The sequence below is a fragment of the Rhinoderma darwinii genome, chromosome 3 (genome assembly GCF_050947455.1).
Source record: "Rhinoderma darwinii isolate aRhiDar2 chromosome 3, aRhiDar2.hap1, whole genome shotgun sequence".
Lineage (NCBI taxonomy): Eukaryota > Metazoa > Chordata > Amphibia > Anura > Rhinodermatidae > Rhinoderma > Rhinoderma darwinii.
Window position 1 is genome coordinate 39,230,417 of NC_134689.1, and position 24,284 is coordinate 39,254,700.

Sequence of the window (24,284 nt, forward strand, 5' to 3'; positions counted from 1 at the left end):
TAGATTTATGCTAATGTATTTCTTAATAGACAACTGGGCGTGTTTTTACCTTTTGACCAAGTGGGCGTTGTAAAGAGAAGTGTATGATTCTGACCAATTAGTGACCAATCGGCGTCATACACTTCTCTCCATTCATGTACTCAGCACATCGTGATCTTCCGAGATCACTTACTCACACATTAACTTTACTGAAGTGTCTTGAGAGTGAATAGATATCACCTCCAGCCAGGATGCAATGTCTATTAACACTCCCAAAACTTCGGTAACGTTTGTGTGTGACTTACTCACACAGCACATGCCATTTACAGCGTGCTCTCGTGAGATCACGCTTGCTGTTATTAAGTCCCACAAACGTTATCGAAGTGTCGGGAGTGTTAATAGACATCGCATCCTGGCTGGAGGTGATGTCTATTTACTCTCAAGACACTTCAGTAACGTTAATGTGTGAGCAAGTGACAGCACATCATGATCTCGCAAGATCACTATGTGCTGAGTACCTTAATGTAGAGAAGTGTATGACGCCGATTGGTCAGCGTCATACACTTCTTTACAACGCCCACTTGGTCAAAAGGTAAAAACACGCCCAGTTGTCTATTAAGAAAAACATTAGCATAAATCTAAAATAGGTCATAATTTGGTCAAAATTTATCGTTTTTCTAAATAAAAACCACTGCTGTTTTCTATACTACAGCGCCGATCACATTATGTAGGAGATCGGGCACTTATAATGTGGTGACAGAGCCTCTTTAAGCAATGAAGCTACACCAGGTCTATACAATATATAGTCCATTAAATTCTACACCAGGGTAACTGGTTCCTTAGCCATAAATAATACCCCATTCAACACCACTATAACGCCGGTGGTGGATGTTACTCCTGCCGGCGTTCCCCAAAGCAAGGTCTCGTGCCTGCCTAGTTGGCAGACTGGTCCTGCATGGGCACAGATGTTTTCTGCCTGCCTCACTTCCTGCTCACGACTGTGTTGATCTTAGGGCACGCGTGCTCTGGCCGTCTCTTAATGGGCCAGTGCTCGTGCATTGCAAAATTCGACAAACCAATCCCCGATTGCTTCTGGACTATAAAAGGCACCACCTAAGTTCACCATGTGCCTGAGCAACTTTAGTGCAACCTAGTTGTGTCCTGCAAAGGGTCCTGTGTGTTTCCAGATTCCAGCCAAAACCTGCCATCAGGGTTTATACACTGTTACCCACCATCAGTCTGCATCTCACTGTCTGCTGCCAGTTTTTATCTCATTACCTGAAAAGAGCCTGAGGCTTTCCACCTATTATTAACTGTGTCATCTAATCATCACCCATCTGCCAAGGTATCATCTGTCAGTGCTTGTACCCACTTGTATCTTGGTCCACTGGACCAACCGCTATTCACATCAAGAGTTAGCGGCCTGGTAATGATTTTCACGCACCCATTGACTTCAATGGGTGCGTGATATGCGAACAACGCACAAATTTAGAACATGTCGTGAGTTTTACGCAGCGGACACACGCTGCGTGAAAATCACGGACAGTCTTCGCGGCCCCCTAGACTAACATTGGTCCGTGCGAGGCGCATGAAAATCACGCGCGTTGCATAGACCTATAATACGTTCGTCTGAATAAGGCCTTCGAGGTGGCACCAAGTGAATTCAGTGAAGTAGCACAGTGGGTTCACAACTAGGTGATCATAAACACGCGCACACGCACGCGGTTATTGGAAGAAAGTGGCCATGTTTTTTTAAATCCTGTACAACATCTTTAATGGTTAATACTGCTGAAGTGTGTCACCATGTTAAGATCAAATGCAATGGGGACACCGTCTGCACAGACCGTGTATATGTTCTTTAGGTACATTCTGTTTTTATCAGATTATTGAATAGAAATAAGACATGCACTGGAACTGAACAATCTCACCAGGATTTCACCTTGAAGCAAGACCTATGCATCTTCTCTATTTTCAAGAAACTTAAGTAACAGATGGCCTTGCTACAAAGTATTATAAAAACAAAATTGTATTCAGTTGCTTAACTGTCAAGAGGCCATAGTTATTATTTATTATTTTAGCTTGAATCACATAAAAACCCTTCAAGTAATCAATCACACAGAACAGTTATGAGTGAGCTTAGGAGGACATTGAACCTAGGAGGACATCACAATGGAATTGTTAGGCAGGTTTATAAAGTGGTATAATGCACATTGCACTGTAATTCAGGTTCTCCCCATTGTCACTTTTAAATTTAATGCAATGCTTTCACAAGTGCCATTTCTAAATGTGGTCTTCTGGTTAGTGGAAAGACAAAAGACATGAGCAAAGAGTATTCAGCAATTGACACTTTATATACAACATTCACCCATAACCTTAAAACAACCATACAAATATTGTGTAGGTCCCACTCGTGCCAACAAAACAGCTCTGACCCTTTGAGGCATGGACTCCACAAGACCTCTGAAGGTGTCCTGTGGTACATGGCGGCAAGACATTAGCAGCAGATCCTTTAGGTTCTGTAAGTTGTGAGGTGGGGCCTCCATAGATCGGACTTGTTTTTCCAGCATAGAGATAGAGATCTGATGAATGTTGAGGCTCTGTCAACACCTTGAACACGGTCATGTTCCTCAAACTATTCCTGAACATTTAGAGCAAAGTAGCAATTTAGCAATTATTCTTCTGAAAGAGGTCACTATTAGATAATGCTATTGGGCATACCACCCAACCGTTACGGATCAGGCAAGACAGTTCCGTTTTTTTACCGCTGTACCGCCATCCCGGCGGTCTGAGCGATGTCCCGCCCTGCCAGGACCCTCCCTGTTGCCAGCCACGCCCCCCTGCAACAATGCTGCCTGCGCAGCAGTCTACCTGGAGCAAGGGAGCAGAGTGCAGCAGACACACAGAAGCGGAACACTGGAGAGGAGAAGAACGAAGCCACAGGACAGTGGTGACTGGTGAGTACACAGTTTAAACAATTTAGTACCTGGGAACACTAGAATTTCTAAAATCATAAAATAAAATTACATTATTTTAAGGTTTTAGAAAATCTTGTGTCTCCACGCACATTCTTTTTGCGGCTCCCGCACCCCCCTCGCTGCACTGCTGTAACTTCTCCCTCTCCTGGCAGGAGAGGGAGAATAGTAATAATGGTGGTAATAAAAAAAAGAAAACACATTTCTCCATTAAACATCTATCTCTCTCATAGCTCTCGCTCTCATATCTATCTCTCTATCACATATCTCCTATCTATCACATATCATACTCAATAGATGCAAACAAAACAAACACAAAATGTTATTCCCGAGTTACGAAAACTAAAACAAAGAAGATGTAACCGGATCCATAATATTTATAATATCCATATAGTTTTTTTTGTAAGTCTAGAGATCCGCAGTGAGAATATGCTCTTATTTAAAGGAGGAGCTGGGCGCGATTTGATGTGCTTATGCGAGATATCGGGCGTGGTTAGGGGGCGTGGCTTAAAAAATGGCTCTCTTTTCAAGATTCAATAGTTGGGAGGTATGCTATTGGGGAATAGTATTGCCGTAAAGGAGTGCACTTGGACTGCAACAATGTTTAGGTAGGTGGTACATGTTGAAGTAACATCCACATAAATACCAGGACCGAAGGTTTCCTAACATAACATTGACCAGAGCATCACACTGCCTCCACCGGCTAGCCTGTGTTCCGTATAGAACCAGGATGCACTTTCTTCCACAGGTAAACAAAGCAAATGGGATTGATCAGACCAAGCCACATTTTTCCATTGCTCAATGGTCCAGTTCTGATGCTTTCATGCCCAATGTAGATGCTTTTGGCAGTGGATAGGAGTCAGAATGGGTACTCTGACTGGTCTGCACCTTTGCATCCCCAAAAGATGCAAGCTGTGAAGCACTGTGTGTTCTGATCATAGCCAGCATAAACTTTTTCAGCGATCTGTGCTACAGTAGCTCTTCTGTGGAATTGAAGTCGACAGGCTATCCTTCGCTCCCCACACACATCGATGAGCCTTGGGTGCCCATGACCCTGTCACCGGTTGTCCTTCCTTGGTATGCAGTGGTTAGTACCTACTAAAAGTTATCCGGTAACTCCTCACAACACGTGATATTTTGGAGATGCTCTGACCCAGTCATCTAGCCATCACAATTTGGCACTTGTCAAAGTCGCTCAGATCCTTATGCTTGCCCATTTTTCCGGCTTCCTACACATTAAACTTAAAGAACTGACTGTTCACTTTCTACCTAATATAGTCCATGCCATTATAGGAAGATAACCCATTTCGCTCACTTCACCAGTTAGGGGTTTTAATGTTTTGGCCAAACGGTGTATATGCAAGAACTTTTTAGCATGCATGCCATTTATGACAGTCTGAAAAGGCCTAAAAATCATAGTGCCATGGTTATATAAATTTGTACACTGATAAGGTGGCCCATCCTACTACTCCTAATTTGAGCATAATTAATAGTTATCGCTTACTCCTAATTTAGACTCCGAGAGGCTGTTATGTAGGGGAGATCAGTGACAATCTTTAAGTTCTTCACGCTGGAGAGCTGCAGAACGGACATGGAGGAAACAAGGTATTCTCAATTAAATTGACTAAATAATGATGCTGCTGCACAAAAACGGCTTTCCTAAAACTAAGTATACCTCGTTGGCAGTAAGCAGGTATATAGATGACCACCTTGTTTTCTCAATGTAAGTTATGCAAACACAAGGACAGCTAAAGATCCGAATGTTAAGGAGCCTGTAGAGTTCACTAGATTTTGGCATCTCCAATCCCCATAAAGCATGAATTGCTGAATGGCCAGAAGATTGGTTTTACTTTAACTCCATTACAACCGGAATTATCAGGACTTGCTGAAGTGCTTCTCTAAGTACATGGCAGGTTAATTCTGACCTATAAGATATGTGCAATATTTTGCGGTCTTACAGGAAAATGGCTTTCAACATACGCTTTAGTAAACCAAGAAAATGCACAAAATGGACTTTTCTTTAAATCGCATACGGGTATATTAGTTTACAAATTATTTTTACAGTTTTTTTTCCATGGGATTGTTGATTAGGTCATAGTCTAGTATTACTTTCAACCACCACTTTTCTTGACCACGCATGGATCCATGTGGCTGCAATGTGGAGCTGCAGGTATGACAACCTTATGGTTGCTTAACCAGATAGCAAAATTTCCTGCTGCCAGTGGGGCATCAACGACCCTGCCTATTATGCAGCAGACTACAATAAGTCACTGTGTAGCATTAGGTTTTTGACAAAATATGAGCTTTGTAAGGCATAGACTCCACAGGTATTTTCTTTCAATAGGTCTACCTTAAAGATGAACATTCCAATATACAGTATATCTGCCGTGCAGTTACTGTCAAACACAAGGATTTTCTGTCTGTATAAATTGGTAAATTCTTGTTAAGAAGGAAGTCAAATGCTTTGTTAAATAATCTAATGTAGACATGTAGCGTCATTGAATATAGGGTACAAGTTGGACACACACTGGGCACACGCCAGACACACGTCATTCACAGATAAGACAAGTACCACTCCGACATAAAAAACATGCCACTCAAATACAGCGCACATGCAGCACACACATCACTCACATGCTAGATATAGGTTGCGTACATTCACACTGGACAAACGCTGCACAAGCACCATTCACACTATACACCGATCACTCACACTTCTGTAGATATATTTTGCCCAATGCTGACCCTTGGTATTATCCTTGTAGGCAGGTGAGAGACATCCCCAGTGGAGAGAAAGCCATGCCCTGAATTGGCTAAACCCCACCCACACATGGTTGTTAAGCCACGCCCCTTCCAAATCCACAATAACCTCCTTATAGCAACTGCCAGCTCCTGCATCAAGTCGTACAGTAGAAAAGACGGCACCTCCACTATAGCTCTTATTATTGGCAGAATCATATCTGGGCCAGAGAGAAAGGCAAGAATTAATTTGCCTGGTTTGAAAATGTTACTCTACACAACAGTAATTAATTCAGACAAGCCTTTCATAACTTTAAATGCTGCATATGTTTTACACTGGAGCTGTTAAAAAAAACACATTAACAAGACGCAGCCTACAGTTACACAAATTAGCATTTTGCTGAGGCTTTGTTGCAGCTGAAATATCTAAATTTGATATATGGTCACGGGCGCTCTGCAAATGAAAGAGGTTACGTTAGGCTTTGTAAATCAGACCCTTAACATCTGAGGCAAGTTTGCACAAATGGTTCAGCGGACACTTTTTTTCTCGTTTCACTTGACATTTAAAATATTTCTTCAAATGCATTTCATTTTCTGCATGTCATCTTCCTGCAAAGTGTTTTCATCAATAGTACAAGATTGTGGTGATTGTTTTCTATTTGCATGACATTATATACAAGTGTTGTAGTACTAAATGGAGTGTCTCAGTAAGGGGATTTGTTATGTTTGCCGCTAGAGTAACGGTTTTAACAGAATTAGAATAAAATCAAATGTTTACGATTAAAATTTCATATACACAGAAGACCGACGAGTGAGCAAAGAAGCTGGAGGAGTATTGAATATTTCTTTAATAAAACTATTTGCCTCTAAATAAAACCGTCACCTGGACAGACTCTGAATTAGGGCACCTCTAACATAATGGGTTTCATGTGAAAGTATGCAACACCAGAGGAATATATGCTGGCTGCCGAACCTTAGCGACTTTCCTTTAAAGAGTAACTAAACCTTCAACAAACTTGTGACATGTCAGAAGTTTTGACCGGTGGGTGTCCGAGCACCAAGAACCCCACCGATCGCTAAAATGAAGCTGCAGAAGCACCTGGGTGAGCACTGAGCCGCTTCGCTTCTGATTGACTTTTTTCGGAAAGCTGATGTAGTGGTGCACGGGCTTAGATTTTCTATTGAGTCCGTACACAACTACATCGGCTTTCCGAGAAAAGTTGATCAGAAACCAAGTGGCTAATCGCTCACCCAAGCGCGTCTGCCGCTTCGTTCTAACCATCGGTGGGGGTCTCAGTGCTCGTACCCCCACCGATCAAAATTCTGTCGCTACGACATGTCAGAAGTTTGTTGAAAGTTTAGTTACCCTTTAACCTCTTCCCGCAAATTAACATACTATTACGTCCTAATAACAGTCTTCTAGCCGCAACAGGACATAATGGTTTGTCCTGACACTGATCCTGGATGTAAGGGTTAGTTCACGCGTGTTTCACAAATACCGCAAATTCTCCACAACGGAATTAGTCGCTGAAAATTTGCAGCAAATACAGTAGCAGGAAAGTGGATGAGATAAAACAAATCTCATCCACACGCTGCGTAAATATGGAAAAATTGCTCAGAAATTGACCTGCGGTGCAAAGTTTTATTCCGCAGCATGGCAATAGTATTTACGTAAACACTTTTCATTTGTTGCTTATTTTCCCTGTTGAATTCAATAGGGAGGTAAAACCCGCAACAAATAGCTTTTTTGAGGTTTTTTAGGCAGGTTCGCAGCGATTCCGCTGGAAAAAAAATTAATTAAACTTGCTGCAGCAGTCTCCTGGGATGAAACACACAGGGCGGATACGCTGCATGCTTTTACGCAGAATATCTGCCCCGTGTGAACTCAGCCTAATTGTAGTGGATTTAATACTAATCACAGCATCTAATATAACACAAAAGGAGCCATTATTTTATTAGTAAGCGAAAGCAAATCACTGTCGGGCACCATTTGTCCCCTCCATTAGTTATAGACCTGGACAGCTTAAACAATTCTCCAGTTTGAGAATCTAAACTAAACTTCTCAGCTTTCCAAAAATAAGAACGTGACATGAGGAGATTGTCATAGAGTAGGGTCTCAAGTGGGAAGTGGGTCTTGTAGGCCAAAGAAGTGATCTGCTGTAAAAAGCGGTTCTCGCCCAGGCAGACATGGCCAATCCATGTATTACATGGACGGTCATTCATTTGAATGGGTAGCATGTAAAACTACCTTTTCCCCTGCAGGGAAAAATATAAAGCCAGCTGGAGCTACATGAGCTAGAGTTGCAATATTCCAGTCTTCAGGTTAAAAGATCTAGAAAAAGGAGTATAGTGTAGGGATCCACCTCAAAGAGGGTACCATAAAATGGTAGTTGGGTGCACAAACTTTAATCAAGATGTGCTCTTGGAACCCTTTTTCTATACATTTAATTGCATATGGTGTACAAATATTATGAATTGTAGCCAATATTTCTTCGGCTCTGTTCACATCTGCGTCAGAGGCTCTGTTAGGGGACTCCATCGCGGATCCGTTCAAGATTACCGGAAACAATAGTGCAGCATGCTTCACTATTGTTTCTGCTAAAACCACGGACACCCCGATGAAAAGTCGAAGGTACCCACTAGTGTCAAAAACGCGTTCTGTTGGCTGCCGGTGGTGTCTGTTGTGCAACTGAACCGTTGCTTACGGTATTCCCTTGTTTGGATTCTCTTACGGAGTAAAATAACGGAATGGCCCAACGCAGGTGTTAACCCAGCCTAAGGGCTCATTCAGACGAGCATGATTCTCGTCCGTTTGCTGTGTGTTGAAACAACGCACAGCACATGGACCCATTGATTTCAACGAGTGAGTTTTCACGCAGAGCGTGTCCGTTGTGTGAAACTCACTGCATGTCCTATATTGATGTAATTCACACACCTAGTTGCCAATTGAAGTCCATGGGTGCGTGAAAACCAGGTTTTTCACGCATCAATTACATTGGAAAAAAAAACACACGAACAGATTTATGTGCTTTTTTTACGTGCGTAAATTGGTCACCTTTGTGTGAATGTAGCCTTAGTGATGTGTCTGGTTTATTTCTAGGTTATAATTGGTGGTTTAATTTATTCTTTCTTTAAATCAATAATCCCATCATTACCTGATCCGATACTAATAATTCACATAAGTCCAAAACTATTTAAAAATAGCAAATGGGGTGTACAAACAATTATGTATTGCAAGCTATTAGAAGGTCACCGTATCAGAGATAGGAACACTGTAGAATAACAATTAATTTTGATCAATAATGAATTAGCAGGATGGATTAGAGAATGCTGAAATGTATAAAGAGCGCAGCAATTTAGATTTAAGAAACTGTAAACTTCAACTGATCAATAACCACCTCGCCCAAAAATCAGATGCATATTTACATCCAGATAAACACAATGTATATTTTCTAATGCATTAATAGATTAGAAGTATAGAGAAATCATTTAGAGTAAAACAAGGTTTCTATTACCACACATGCTTGGTAAAGGGAAATTAATAATGTGCAGTGACTATTATAGACTAAGGGCTTATTTACACGAACGTGTAATACGTCCGTTCAACGCGCGTGATTCTCACGCGTGTTGCACGGACCTATGTTAGTCTATGGGGCCGTGCAGACTGTCCGTGAGTTTCACGCAGCGGGTGTCCGCTGCGTAAAACTCACGACATGTCCTATATTTCTGCGTTTCTCGCGCATCACGCACCCTTTGAAGTCAATGGGTGCGTGAAAATCACTCGCAGCACACGGAAGCACTTCCATGTGAGGCGCGTGAGTCGGGCAAGAGCAGTAAAAAGTATGAATGAAAACAGAACAACACCAAGTGCTTTTCTGTTTACAAACAGAGTGTCATAATGATGGCGGCTGCGCGAAAATCACGCAGCCGTGCATCATATGGTTATGACACACAGAGCTGTTAAGTACCTCTTGCGCGCGCAAAACGCCCACGTTCATGTAAATCCGGCCTAAAACAAATTATTTTAAGAGGTCCCTCGCAGATTGCAGTCATGAATGTAATGCTGCGTACTGAATATAAGCAGCAACATTGAGGCAGTTGTACAGAAACAGCACCACAGAGGTTGGGACTGGTATTGCAGATTAGCTTCATTAACCAGTTCCCCACCGATATATATATATCTCTATCTCTCTGTCTCCGGAGGTCGAGGTCCTTAAAACCCACGCCAGTGTAATTATGACGCGGGTTTCAGCTGGGTGCCGGTCCCTGAGCATATGACTGGTGACATGATCCCCGGGATGCCGTTAGTGAGAGGCTGCTGCTGGGTCTAACTAGACCCAGCACAGCCCTATTAGTGACAGCAGTAGCTGTAAGAAGACCGATATCCCTTGTAACTGGGGCTACTGTGCAGCCCCAGTTAGTGGAAAAAGAAGGTGTAAAAAAAAAAAAAAAAAAGGCCGCCAAAAAGCATTTTCTTACCTTTATAATAATAATAAAAAAAAAAAAAGTTAAAATATAGTAAAACAAAATAATAAAACACCCACCCAAAAAAAAGTTTCCACATACCAATCATTGTCGTAGTGCTAGCCCTGACCGAATTACCCTAAAATAGACATGAAATATAACAAAATTTACAGGAGACAATAATGATCACAAATAAAAGGTAGTATATTTAAGGGTAAAACTATATTACCAGAAACAATTACCTGAAAGTAAAAAAAAACAAAAAAAAAAACCATTTGATTATTTTCAAGTGATACAAATTCTAAAATCGTAAAATATGTGTGTATTGGGAAAAAAATAAAATAATGGGGAACAGTTTAGAAACTCTCCTACCTAGTATGAGAACTATAGCATTGTCCATCCAGGATTAGGAGGTTTTGAGTAAATAATCGGTTTTGAAAAGTGTGTAGTATGAAGCCACATTTAACCCCTTCCCTCTTTGGACCTTCCTGACGTCAGATTTGAAAAATATTGCTATGCTTCACTTTATGTGGTAATAACTTTGGAATGCTTTTACCTATTCAAAAGATTGAGATTGTTTTATTGTGACACATTGGACTTCATGTTACTGGCAAAATTTGCTGGATACATTCAGTATTTAATTGTGAAAAACACCAAAATGTAACAAATTTTTTTCAAGATTCGCATTTTTCGAAAATTTAAATGCATTTGCATGTAAGACAGGCAGTTATACCACACAACATTGTTGCTAATTAACATCCCCCATATGTCTACTTTATGTTTGCATCGTTTTTTGAACATTCTTTTATTTTTATAAGATGTTACAAAGCTTCAAACTTTAGCAAAAATGTCACAAATTCTCAAGAAAATGTCAAAAGGCTATTTTTACAGGGGCCAGTTCAGTTCTGAAGTGGCTTTGAGGGCCTTATATAATAGAAACCCCCAATAAGTCACCCCATTTTAAAAACTTCACCCCTCAAAGTATTCAAAACAGCATTTACAAAGTTTGTTAACCCTTTAGACGTTTCACAGGAATTAAAGCAACGTGACCCCATTTGGGAAACTACACCGCTCAAGGAAATTATCTAGAGGTATAGTGATTTATATACATTTTGTACCCCCCCCCCCCAGGTTTATTGCAGAAATTATTGGAAGTAGGCAGTGAAAATTAAAATCTAAATTTTTTTCAAAGAAAAACGTTGGTTTAGCTAATTTTTTCTCATTTCCACAAGGACGAAAGGGGAAAACACACGACAACACTTGTAAATCAATTTCTCCAGAGTATAACACTACCCCAAATGTGGTCATAAACGGCTGTTTGGACATACAGCAGGGCTTAAAATGGAAGGAATGCCATTTGGCTTTTGGAGCTCAAATTTAGGAGGAATGGTTTGGGAGGCCATGTGGCATTTGCAAAGCCCCTGAGAAGACAAAGCAGTGGAAACCCCCACAAGAGACCCCATTTAGAAAACTACACTCCTTGAAGAATTCATCTAGGAGTGTAGTGAGCATTTTGACCCCACAGGTGTTTCATAGAATTTATTATGAAATGTTAAATACTTTTGTGTCAAAAAAGACAAAAGTATAATAGGTATGATACCTTTATTGGCTAACCATAAAAGTTCTATATGCAAGCTTTCAGAGCACAGAGGCCCCTTCTTCAGGCAGTTTACAAATGAATGACTTAGAAAAAAGCACAACATTTAGATGTTACACAAAGACAATTAGTACATGAGGTGATACATCATTAAGATAAGCCGGGGCAATAAAACTGAGGTTATAGGGGTGATCAAAGGGGTGTAAAGCTCCTGTAGGAACAAAACAGTGGAAATTCACCTAGGGGTGTAGTGAGCATGTTAACCCCGCAGGTGTTTTGCAGAAATTAGTGTGCATACGATGTTGCAGAGTGAAAATGGGATTTTTTTTTCCATAGATATGCCAATATGTGGTGCCCAGCTTGTGCCACCATAACAAGACAGCTCTCTAATTATTATGCGGTGTTTCCCACGGTTTTAGAAACACCCTACATGTGGCCCTAATCTTTTGCCTGGACATTCGACCAGGCTCAGGAGTGAAAGAGCACCATGCGAAATTGAGGCCTAATTTGGCGATTGGTTCACAATTGCAGGGCTCTGATGTGAAGTAATAAAAGAAACTCCTGAGAAGTGACCCCATTTTGGAAACCACACCTTTCAAGGCATTTATTAAGGGGTGTCGTGAGAATTTTCACCCCAAGGTATTTTCGGTAAAGGATTGCGCTGCGGATGGTGCAAAGTAAAAATTAAAATTTTTCCCTAGATATGCCATTTCAGTGGCAAATATTTAGTGCCCAGCTTGTGCCACTGGAGACACATACCCCAAAAATTGTTAAAAGGGTTCTCCCGGGTATGATGATGCCATATATGTGTTTGGGCGTGCTGTAGGGTTCAGAGGGGAGGGATCACCATTTGGCTTTTGGAGCGTGGATTTTGCGTGGTAGTAGTTTTGTTTGGAGTATTACTGGTATTTCAGTTTATAACGTGGGGGTACATGTAAGTTGGGCAGAGTACATCAGGGACAAAGTCAGGTGGTATAATAATTGGGTAAAAAAACAACACAATAAAAAGAATCCATAGACGTGTGTTACGCTGTGAAGAAACCCTTTCTGAACAGGCCAGTGTCGCACTGATAAATGGTGTAGTTTCTTATCCTCCTTTTTGTCCACACTCGGCACCTTTGCAGTTTGGGGAATTTTGCTGGGAAAGTGCTGTCCTGATATAGTTACATAGTTTGAACGGTTGAAAAAAGACATGTCCATCAAGTTCAACCAAGGGATGGGAAAGGGGAAGTGGGATGGGAAAGGGGAAGTAAAAAATTTCTACACATAGGAGTTAATATTTTTTTGTTCTAGGAAATTATCTAAGCCTTTTTTAAAGCCATCTACTGTCCCTGCTGTGACCAGCTCCTGCGGTAGGCTATTCCATAAATTCACCGTTCTCACAGTAAAGAAGGCTTGTCGTCTCTGCAGGTTGAACCTTTTTTTCTCCAGACGGAGGGAGTGCCCCCTTGTTTTTTGAGGGGGTTTTACATGGAACAGGATTTCACCATATTTTTTGTATGTGCCATTCATATATCTATACAAGTTAATCATGTCCCCCCTTCGTCGTCTTTTCTCAAGGCTAAATAGATTTAGTTCTTTTAATCTTTCCTCATAACCTAGATTCTCCATGCCCCTTATTAGCTTCGTTGTTCTTCTTTGTATTTTTTCCAACTCCAGGGCATCCTTTCTATGAACTGGAGCCCAGAACTGGACTGCATATTCTAGATGAGGCCTCACTAATGCTTTGTAAAGTGGTAATATTACATCCCTGTCCCGCGAGTCCATGCCTCTTTTGATACACGACAATATTTTGCTGGCCTTTGAAGCAGCTGATTGACACTGCATGCTGTTATTTAGTTTATGATTTACAAGTACACCCAGATCCTTCTCAACAAGTGACTCCCCCAGTGTAGCTCCCCCTAGGACATATGATGCATGCAGGTTGTTGGTACCCAGATGCATAACTTTACATTTATCTACATTAAACTTCATTTGCCAAGTGGACGCCCAAACACTTAGTTTGTTTAAATCTGCCTGCAATTCACAAACCTCTTCCATAGTCTGAACTATATTACATAGCTTGGTGTCATCTGCAAAAATAGAAATAGTGCTATTAATCCCATCCTCTATATCATTAATAAATAAGTTGAATAATAGTGGTCCCAGCACTGAACCCTGGGGTACACCACTTATAAACGGTGACCATTCAGAGTAAGAATCATTGACCACAACTCTCTGGATACGGTCCTTGAGCCAATTCTCAATCCAATTACAAAACTATACTTTCTAAACCTATAGTCCTTAATTTACCCATTAGATGTCTATGAGGGACAGTGTCAAATGCCTTTGCAAAGTCCAAAAACACTATATCCACAGCGGCCCCTCTGTCTAGGCTTCTGCTTACCTCTTCATAAAAACAAATCAGGTTGGTTTGACAGCTTCTGTCCTTTGTAAAACCGTGCTGGCTGTCACTTATAATACTATTTATTGTCACATAATTCTGTATATAGTCCCTCAATAGCCCCTCAAACATTTTCCCCACAATTGATGTTAAGCTTACTGGTCTATAATTACCCGGCGAAGACCTAGAGCCCTTTTTGAAAATAGGCACCACATTTGCCCTGCGCCAGTCCCTTGGCACTATACCAGTCATGAGAGACTCTCTAAATATTATGAAGAGGGGGACAGAAATAGCTGAACTAAAGCTCCTTAAGAACTCTAGGGTGTAACCCATCTGGTCCCGGGGCCTTGTGTACATTTATTTTATTTAATTTAGCTTGCACCATATCTACATTCATCCAATTCAGTATATCAACTGATATATTAACAGTACCGGCAGCGGCTACATCAGCTGCTCCTTCTGTTGTATATACAGAGTGGAAGAACCCATTTAGTAACTCAGCCTTCTCTTGATCCCCTGTGACCAACTCTTCATTACCACTATCTAAGGGTCCTACATGTTCAGACCTTGGCTTTTTTGCATTTATATGCTTGAAGAATTTTTATAGAATATAATACGGTCACCCTCGCTTCCAGCAGATATATTTGGGCCCAAATTATCAAGGCCCTAAAATTAGGGAACCTGGAACGGTAGGTTCCTGGTTCCCAAATTCTAGGGCCTTGATAATTTGCCTCTTGAAACAGAAGACCTATTCCTCTCAGGCACAACTGCATATTTTTTCTTTCCTGGCTTATTGGAACCTTAACTAATTAAATTTTTTGATAGACGTAGTGATATGAGGACTGTTTTTTTTTTGCGGGACGCGCTGTAGTTTTTATTGGTACCATTTTGGGGTACATGCAACTTTTTAGCCTATTTTTTGGGAGGCAAGGTGACCAAAAAAAACTGCAATTCTGGACGATCACTATGCGTTAGAATAAAGTTTAACATGTAATTTAGGAGTCAGTACGATTCAAGCGATGCCTAATTTATAGCACTTTATGTTTTACAACAAAATTATTTTTGTAAAAAGAATGTATTTTTTCTGTCGCCAAGTTGTGAGAACCATAAAGTTTAAATTTTTTCTTGTATTTTGCGAGACGAGCTGTAGTTTTTATAGGTACCATTTTTGGATACATGCGACTTTTTGATCACTTTTTATTCCAATATTTGTAGGGCAAAGTGACCAAACAACAAAAATTCTGTTATCGTTTTTTAAAGGTTCTTTTTTTTTTACGCCGTTTACCACGTGGAATAAATAACAATATTTTTATAGTTCAGGCCGTTACGGTTTCGACGATAAATATGTATGGTTTATTTTTTTCAATAATAAAGGACTTGATAAGGGAAAAGGGTGATTGTATTTTATTACTTTAAAGTTTTATTATATGTTTTACAACTTTTTTTTCACTTTTCCTTATATATTTTATTTATTTATTTTTTTTAATTTAAGACCCACTAGGGGACTTGAAGGTCAAACTGTCTGATTTTTTGTTTTTCTAATACTTTGCACTATGTAGTGCAATGTATTAGATCTGTCAGGTCATTCACCGAGAGCAAGCCGATCAGGCTTTGCCTCCCGGTAGGGCCTAATCTGCTTCCGTAATGGCAGAGCAGGAGGCCATTGTTAGGCCTCCTGTTGCCATAGCAGCAGTCGGAAGCCTTGCTATAACATGGCAGGGCTATCTATCTGGTAGCAACCTCTAAGATGCAGCGATCGCTTTATCTAAGGGGTTAATGGCAGGCATCGGCGCTAGCTCCGGTTCCTGCCTTTACAAGTGGATGTAATGAATGTAATAAATTATAAAATAGCAACAGGTTTCAACCTAGTTCCTTGGTCTTCCTCAGGCTTGATAAAAAAAAATGCTAAGACCCTCCAGCTCTTAAATACTCTCATTGGAATGAGTTTTGACTGTCAAAAGTTATGGGTCCAAGTTCAAAGGGGGAGTGGTTGCCTCCCTTGATCGTGTTTTGCATTAATCTTTCCTTCAATGTTTGTAGTATGGACATATCATAATTTAGAAAAGAGTTCTCTCAAGGAACTTCTAATAGAGAGGGGTGTGTAACCTCCTTTAACCTCTTCCCGCCCTGCTCCACAATAGTACGTCCTGCAGAGGGGTTGCTTCTCGCATCAGGACGTACAGTTGCGGAGTAGTTCCCAGCGCACACTGTCCTAACAGACAGTGTCCGACAACCGGGAGGTCAGATGTCCCCGACAGCTGACACTCCAGCCTTGCCGGTCAGCGGACCATCACCGCTGATTTCGGCAATTAACCCCATAAATGCGGCGATGATTGCGTTCACCACATTTAAGGGGTTTGAAGCACATCGGCAGCCACCACGAAGCCGATGCTTGTCGAGGTAATCGGAGGTCAGACAATGACCTCAGGGTTGCCATGTACGGAAACCTCGGAGGAGCAGCCTCCTGCCGGTCCTCCGAGGCTTCCGGTCAGTGTGACTATCACGTCACAATGACAGTTGGAATGCATTACACTACGTAGGTAGTGTAATGTATTCCAGCAGCGATCAGAGATGCAAGTCTAAGTGTCCCCTAGTGGGACAAGTGAAAAAAAGTTAAAAAAAAAGTAATAAAAAGGTTTTAAAAAAGTGTAAAAATAAAAGTTATAAGTTATATAAACAAACACTGCATTTTTTTTTCCTATACTAAGACTTTCATTATAGGAAAAAAATTAACACGTACATATATCTGGTATCACCGCGTTCGCAACGACCCCAACTATAACTGTAGTGTTATTTTTTTCCCGCACGATGAACACCCCCAAAAAAAAAACAAAAAAAAAAAAAACAGTAAAAAACACGACACCAGAATCGCTATTTTTTGGTCACCACCCCTCCCAAAATAGAGAACAAAAAGTCGCATGTACCCGAAAATAGTACCAATAAAAACTACAACCCGTCCCGCAAAAAACAAGCCCTTACACAGCTTTGACTGAAAAATAAAAAAGTTACAGCTCTCAGAATATGGTGACACAGAAAATAAATTATTTTATAAAAAAGTGATTTTATTGCACAAACGCTGCAAAACATAAAAAAAAGACTATATACATATGGTATCGCCGTAATCGTACCGAACCGCAGAATAAATTAAATTGTCATTTATAGCACATGGTGAATGCTGCAAAAAATAAACTAAAAAAAATTGTCAGAATTGATTGTTTTTGGTCACCCGGCTTGCAAAATAAAAATAAAAAAATAAAAAAAAATTGCATGATTATCACTCAACAAATAAGCCCTCACATAGCTCCGGTGGTGAAAAAATAAAGAAGTTCTGGCTCTCAGAATATGGTGATGCAAAATGTACAGTGTTTTCTAAAAGCGGGTGACATCCGACACCATTTATAGGTGCGCCACCGGCCACACATCTATGAATTATTATTTATTTACCGCATTATTATACCCTCTTCTTATGTCCTGATGTTCTCCGCACAGATTACATATGCGCCCACATTATAAACTGAAATACCAGCAAAACCCAGAACAGAAAAACTACCAAGCAAAATCTGCGCTCCAAAAGCAAAATGGCGCTCCCTCGCTTCTGAGCCCTGCAGCGTGCCCAAACAGCAGTTTGCGTCCACATATATGGCATCGCCATACCCAGGAGAACCCGCTTAACGTTTAATGAGGTATTTGTCTTCAGTGACACAAACTGGGCACAACATATGCACTAAAATGGCATATCAGTGGAAAATTGCAATATTCACACCATCCGCTGTGCATTAACCCGTTTGCGCACTATGACTTAATAGCACGTCATGGTGCGGGGGTTGATGTATGGAGCGGGCTCACGTGCTGAGCCTGCTCCATACTCTGCAGGTGTCGGCTGTCTATTACAGCTGACACCCAAGACTAACTGACAGGAACAGCGGTTGTGCGGTTACAGAAGCCTGTAAAAATAACAATATACTGCAATACATTAGTATCCTTCTCCGGATTATAGGTTGGAATTGATGGGCCTGTGTCTTTTTTCAACTATGTAACGATGTAGCCCTTTAACCCCTTTAGGACGCAGCCTGTTTTGGCCTTGTGGCACAGCCCATTTTTTTCAAATCATACATGTGTTATTTTATGTGGTAATAACTTCGGAATGCTTTTACCTATCCAAGCGATTCTGAGAGTGTTTTCTCGTGACATATTGTACTTTATGTTAGTGAAAAAATTGTGGTCGACAAATTTAATATTTATTCGTGAAAACCACCAAAATTGAGAAAAATTGCCAAAAATTTAATTTTTTTAAATTTAAGTGTATCTGCTTGTAAAACAGACACTAATAACACACAAAATAGTTACTAGTTAACATTTCCCATATGTCTACTTTATGTTTGCATCATTTTTTTGAACATACTTTTAATTTCTTAGGACGTTACAACGATTAGAACTTTAGAGCAATTTCTCACATTTTCAAGAAAATTACAAAAGGCTATTTTTTCAGGGACTAGTTGAGTTCTGAAGTGACTTTGAGGGCCTTCTATATTAGAAAGTCACCATAAATCTCCCCATTTTAAAAACTGCACCCCTCTGAGAATGCTGTTTTTAATACTCTAAGTCTCTTAACCCTTTAGGCGTTTCACAGGAATTTCTGAAACAATGTAGAGGTGAAATTTTAGAATTTCATTTTTTTGGCTGAAATTCATTTGTAATAATTTTTTTTCTATAAAACAGAAGGTTTTACCATAGAAACGCATCTCAATATTTATTGCCCAGATTCTGCAGTATTTAGAAATATCCCACATGTGGCCCTAGTGTGCTAATAGACTGAAGCACAGGCCTCAGAAGCAAATAAGCACCTAGTGGATTTTGGGGCCTCCTTTTTTTTTTTTTTTAAATGATATTTTGGGCACCATGTCAGGTTTGAAGAGATCTTGTGGTGCCAAAACAGTAGAAACCCCCCAAAAGTTACCCATTTTGGAAACTACACCCCCTCAAGGATTTTTTCTAGTGGTATAGTTAGCATTTTGACCCCACAGTTTTCTTGCAGAATTTAGTGTAAATAGACTGTGAAGATGTAAATCTACTTTTTTTCTGAAAAAAACAGAATTTAAATTTTTGCAAGGATTGACGGAGAAAAAGCACCCCAACATTTGTAAAGCAATTTCTTCCGATTACGGCAATGCCCCATATGTGATTATAAACTGCTGTTTGGACCCACGGCAGGGCTCAGAAACGAAGGATCGCAATATGCAGCACAGATTTTGCTGGAATGATCTTCAGGTGCCATGTTGTGTTTGCAGAGCTCCAGTACAATGAAGTGACCCCATTTTGGAAACTGCACCCCTCAAAGACTATGTAGGGGTGTCATCACTTTTATGACCCCCATAGTTTTTCTGGCTTGTAAAATAAAAGGTTAATTTTTTTACAAATGCGCCATTTTTTGGGCAGATTTTTCAGACACCGCATCTAAGTGAAGTGCCTCAATATTTATTAGGGTATTTCTTCTGACTTTAGAACTACCCCCGAAGTGGTCTAAATAGGTTGTCTGGACAAATAGCAGTCCCTGGACGTGAAGAAGCACCACAAGGATTTTGAGGACTTATTTTTACTTGGATGATTTTTGGCCACAAGCATAGGCCTAAAAAATTGTGCAGATCATACACATGTTATAGTATTAGGTATTCATCTGGGGGTCAAATGAGGGTTTTTAGTTTTGATACACATTATTTTTTTTAATTTTTTTTAGAGTGTCCAATTTTAAAAATGGGTAAAAGACCAGAATGATAAAGGGAAGGGTGGGGGTTTCAAAAGTATAATTTTTTTTAATCCAGGGAGGTGTGGAAGATGTGGAAGCATTTCTTCATGCAGAGTCCGGGTTTTGATGGACAGGTGTCGCACTGATATATGGTATCCTTACGGATACCCTTTTTTGCACAGACACGGCACCTTTTTTGCGCCCGCTGTTTTTTGGGTGTTGCAGGCACTTCACTTGGAAAGTGCTGCCCAGGAACGATACGGCAATAAGTACTTGAAGCAGCAGATGTTTCCCCCACCTCGTCTCCAAGCAATAGAAATGTAATAATTTTTTCTTGGTACTCCAAGTAGGTACCCGGGTGGCCAGCTTTACGGAAAATTAAAAATTAATTGTACAGTGCCATCTTTACAAGGTACACTGACAATTTTTTGTACCAAATTTTGCTTTTCCGCATGGCACTATACGGTTTTAACACCTGGTCATTCGGGTCAACCCCCCCCCCCCCCATGAATTTATTATATGCCTGAATGCACACAGGCTTCATTGCGGACGTTGTGAATCCACGTGTGGGGTGCAGCTGGCATCATGCATAGAGGTCAGCATGCATACATCTTTTTTATCCCGGTATTTCAAACACAGGATCCCATCCTGCAGCAATGCCCTGCTTTCTCCAATTTGCAGGGATTGGCCGATGAGGGTCTTGGGAAGGTGCCGTTGGTTTTTTCAGACCATCCCACATGCTACTGTTTTTTTGTCTTTTAGACATATGAACAGGGGTACACTTGTGTACCAGTTGTCCAAGTACAAGTTGTACCCCTGATCTAACAGTGGGTGTAGGAGGTCCCACACTATCTTCCCAGTTGTGTACAGTACGGGGGGACAATTTGGGGGCAGTATTGTCCTGTCCTTCCCCTTAGATCCCCATAGATCCGGAAAGCATGTGTGTATCCGGTCTCAGACTCACACAGCTTATAGACCTTGATCCCGTACCGGCGCACTTATTGGGCAAATATTGGCGATACTTCAGTCTACCCTTGAAGTGCACCAGGGATTCATCAACTGAAATCTTTGTCGGGGGTGTAGATTTCTGGAAACTTTTGGGAAAAAAAGTTTGAGGGTCCTAATTTTAAAAAGTCCGTCGGAATTGGGGTCATCCTGGGGGGGCATAGGGAGTTGTCACTAAAGTGCAGAAATGTTTGGATTGCCTCAACGCGGGTTCTGGTCATTGTATTGCGGTACAATGGACAATGATAAAGAATGTCCATGGACCAGTAGGATCTCACTTTGGGCTTTTTAGTGAGACCCATGTTGAGGACTAACCCCCAATATTTTTGCATTTCTGCACAATTAGTTGGTTGCCAATGATTGGGCTGGGCATAAAATGAGTTTGGGTGTTCGGCTATAAATTGGTGAGCGTAGATGTTGGTTTGGTCCACCATAAGCTCTATCAAATTGTCGGTAAAGAACAATTTGAAATATCCAATTACAGGCAGTCCTTCCGTCTGCACATGAATTCCTGCCGCAGCAGTAAATTCTGGGATTTGGGGGGTGCAATTGGTTGGGGGTGACCAATCACTGTTGGCAGTACCAGGGTCAGGCAGAACAGCAGTTTTAGGGTCAGGCAGAACCTGGGCACTAACCCTCCTGCGACTACGAGGAGGTTCCTCACTGTCACTAGAGGAGGACGAGAGAAAGAACTCTGGTTCCTCACCACTCGCTGAGTCCGTATCGGATGCGATCATGGCATACGCCTCTTCAGCGGTGTAGCGCTTCACAGCCATTTTATTAATTTGTGTGTGTGTATATATATATATATATGTGTAGTTTATACACATGTAGCTGTAACAACGTTACGTTGTATAACAAAGATTTTTTTTGTTGTTTTTTTTAATTTTATTTACAGAACACTTAGTACCACTTACTAAGGGCCTGTTCACATCACCGTTCATTTCCGTTCCGGGGTTCCGTCGGGTGAACCCCGCAACGGAAAGTGAAACTGACAGCACAGCTTCCGTTTCAGTCACCATTGATCTCAATGGAGACGGAAACATCGCTAATGTTTTCCGTTCGTCACCATTCCATCTGGTTTCCGGTTTTCCGACGGAATCAATAGCGTAGTCGACGGAACCCCGGAACGGAAATGAACGGTGATGTGAACAGGCCCTAACGGACACGGACGCTGACTAACTGACAAGTGACGAGTCTGACAGTGACGGATTGACACTAACTGCCAAGTGACGCGAACTGACTCTACGGATTGACACCAACTGACAACTAACGCTATAACACTACAGATTGGATGAAAAAAAAAAGAATAAATCTCCCTTATACACTGGGAGGTGTGTGGTGTCACACACTAGGAACAGGGGAGAGGGAAATTAGTGGTTGATTCTTTTTTCACTTTGTGTGGGGCACACAACTCGACACAGGCTCTGATCTCTCCAACTTCTCTTCACCAACTAAGACATCAGAGCTTGTGTCCGGTATTTTTCACCCTCCCTGGGTGAAAAACGCACTGTGATTGGTGGGTCTGAACAGACTCACCAATCACCACTGCTATTGGCCCATTGTCAGATCCGCCGATTACATAGATCGCCGGTATTGGACCGCTTTTAGCTGTCAGGGGAGGGGGTTTTATCCGCCCCTTTACCCGGGAATGAGCTATGATAGGTGGGTCTGAACAGACCCACCTATCAATGCAATCGCCGGCAATAGCCACTGCTATTGGTCCATTGCCGGTGACATGGGGCATCGGGTAGGGAGGGGGGGGTGTCTATAGTAACTTTTTCGGGAAGAATTACAAGTCCCGGAACGTTTTTTTATACTTTAGCTGCAGAAATTATGTAATCAGTGGATCTGTACAGATCCACCGGTTACATCGATCGCCGGCATTAGACCGCTTTTACGGGTCCAATGCCGGTGACTGGGGAGTGTCAGCTGTTGGGGACAGCTGTCCTCCCCGTTCCCGATGCACACTGCCACCGACAGTGTGTACCGGGAACCACTCAGTAACTGTACGTCCTTGTGCGCTAAGACACTGGCCGCTAGGACGTACAGTTGCGTCGTACTGCGCCTAGGGGTTAATGATCGGCCTATTTTGGCCCTGAATGACCTACCAATTTTTTCAACGTCGCATTCAAAGAGCCATGACTTTTTTATTTTTCCATCGACATAGCTGTATGAGAGTTTTTATTGCAGGAGGAGTTGTATTTTTCAATAGCACAATTTTAACCCCTTCCCGCCGGATCACGTATATAAACGTCATTAAAATCGGTGGCTTACCGCCTTTTCACGTAAATGTACGTCATGGAGATGAAGCTGGCTCAGGAGCTGAGCCAGCGACATCACCACCGGGTGACAGCTGTATGTTACAGCTGGCACCCTAAGGTATCGGCCAGGACCGGAGCTAGCCTCCGATCCGACCGATTAACCCCTCACATGCTGCGTTCAATAGAGATCGCAGCATGTGAGGAGTTTATAGCCACCGGCACCCCAGCAACGTGATCGCTGGGTTGCCGGTGGCTGCAAAGGCGATCGGAGGGCTAATGCTTACCTCCCGATCAGCCTGTAACGGAATCCTCCTATGCCCCGTCGTCGGCGGGGCCCAGGAGGCTTCCGGTAACATCGGCAAGATGGCGCCGGCTCAGCTTCCGGCTCAGAAGCTGAGGCGGCGTCATCAGCAGTGGGTGTCCGCTGTATGTTACAGCGGACAGCCCGATCTATCGCCAGGAACCGGAGCTAGCTCCGATTCCTGGCATTAACCCCTTCGATGCAGCGATCCATTGTGATCGCTGCATCCTAGAGGTTTGTAGAAAATCGGCAGCCTTGCCATGCGATGGCAAGGCTGGCGACTGCTACCATGGCAACAGGAGCCCTAACAATGGACTCCTGTCTGCCATTACGTAAGCTGATTAGGCCCCGCCCAGAGGCGGAGCCTGATCGGCTTGCTGTCAGTGAACAACTGACAGTTCCAATACATTGCACTACATAGGTAGTGCAATGTATTAGAACATCAAACAAATAGTTGTACATTCAAGTCCCCTCGTGGGACTAAAGAAAAGTGTAAAAAAAAAGTGTAAAAAAAGTAAAAATAAAAGTTGGAAAACATACAATAAAAGTTTCAAATAATAACACAAAACACAATCGCCCTTTTTCCCTTATAAGTCATTTATTATTGAAAAAAATAATAAAGCCATACATATTTGGTATCGCAGCGACCGTAACGACCTGAACTATAAAAATATTATGTTATTTATCCAGCGCAGTGAACGTTGTAAAAAAAAAAACCTCAAAAACACTGCCATAATTACTGTTTTTTTGGTCACTGTCTTCCAAAAATTGAAATAAGTGATCAAAAAGTCGCATGTATCCAAAAATGGTACCGATAAAATCTATACCTCGTCTCGC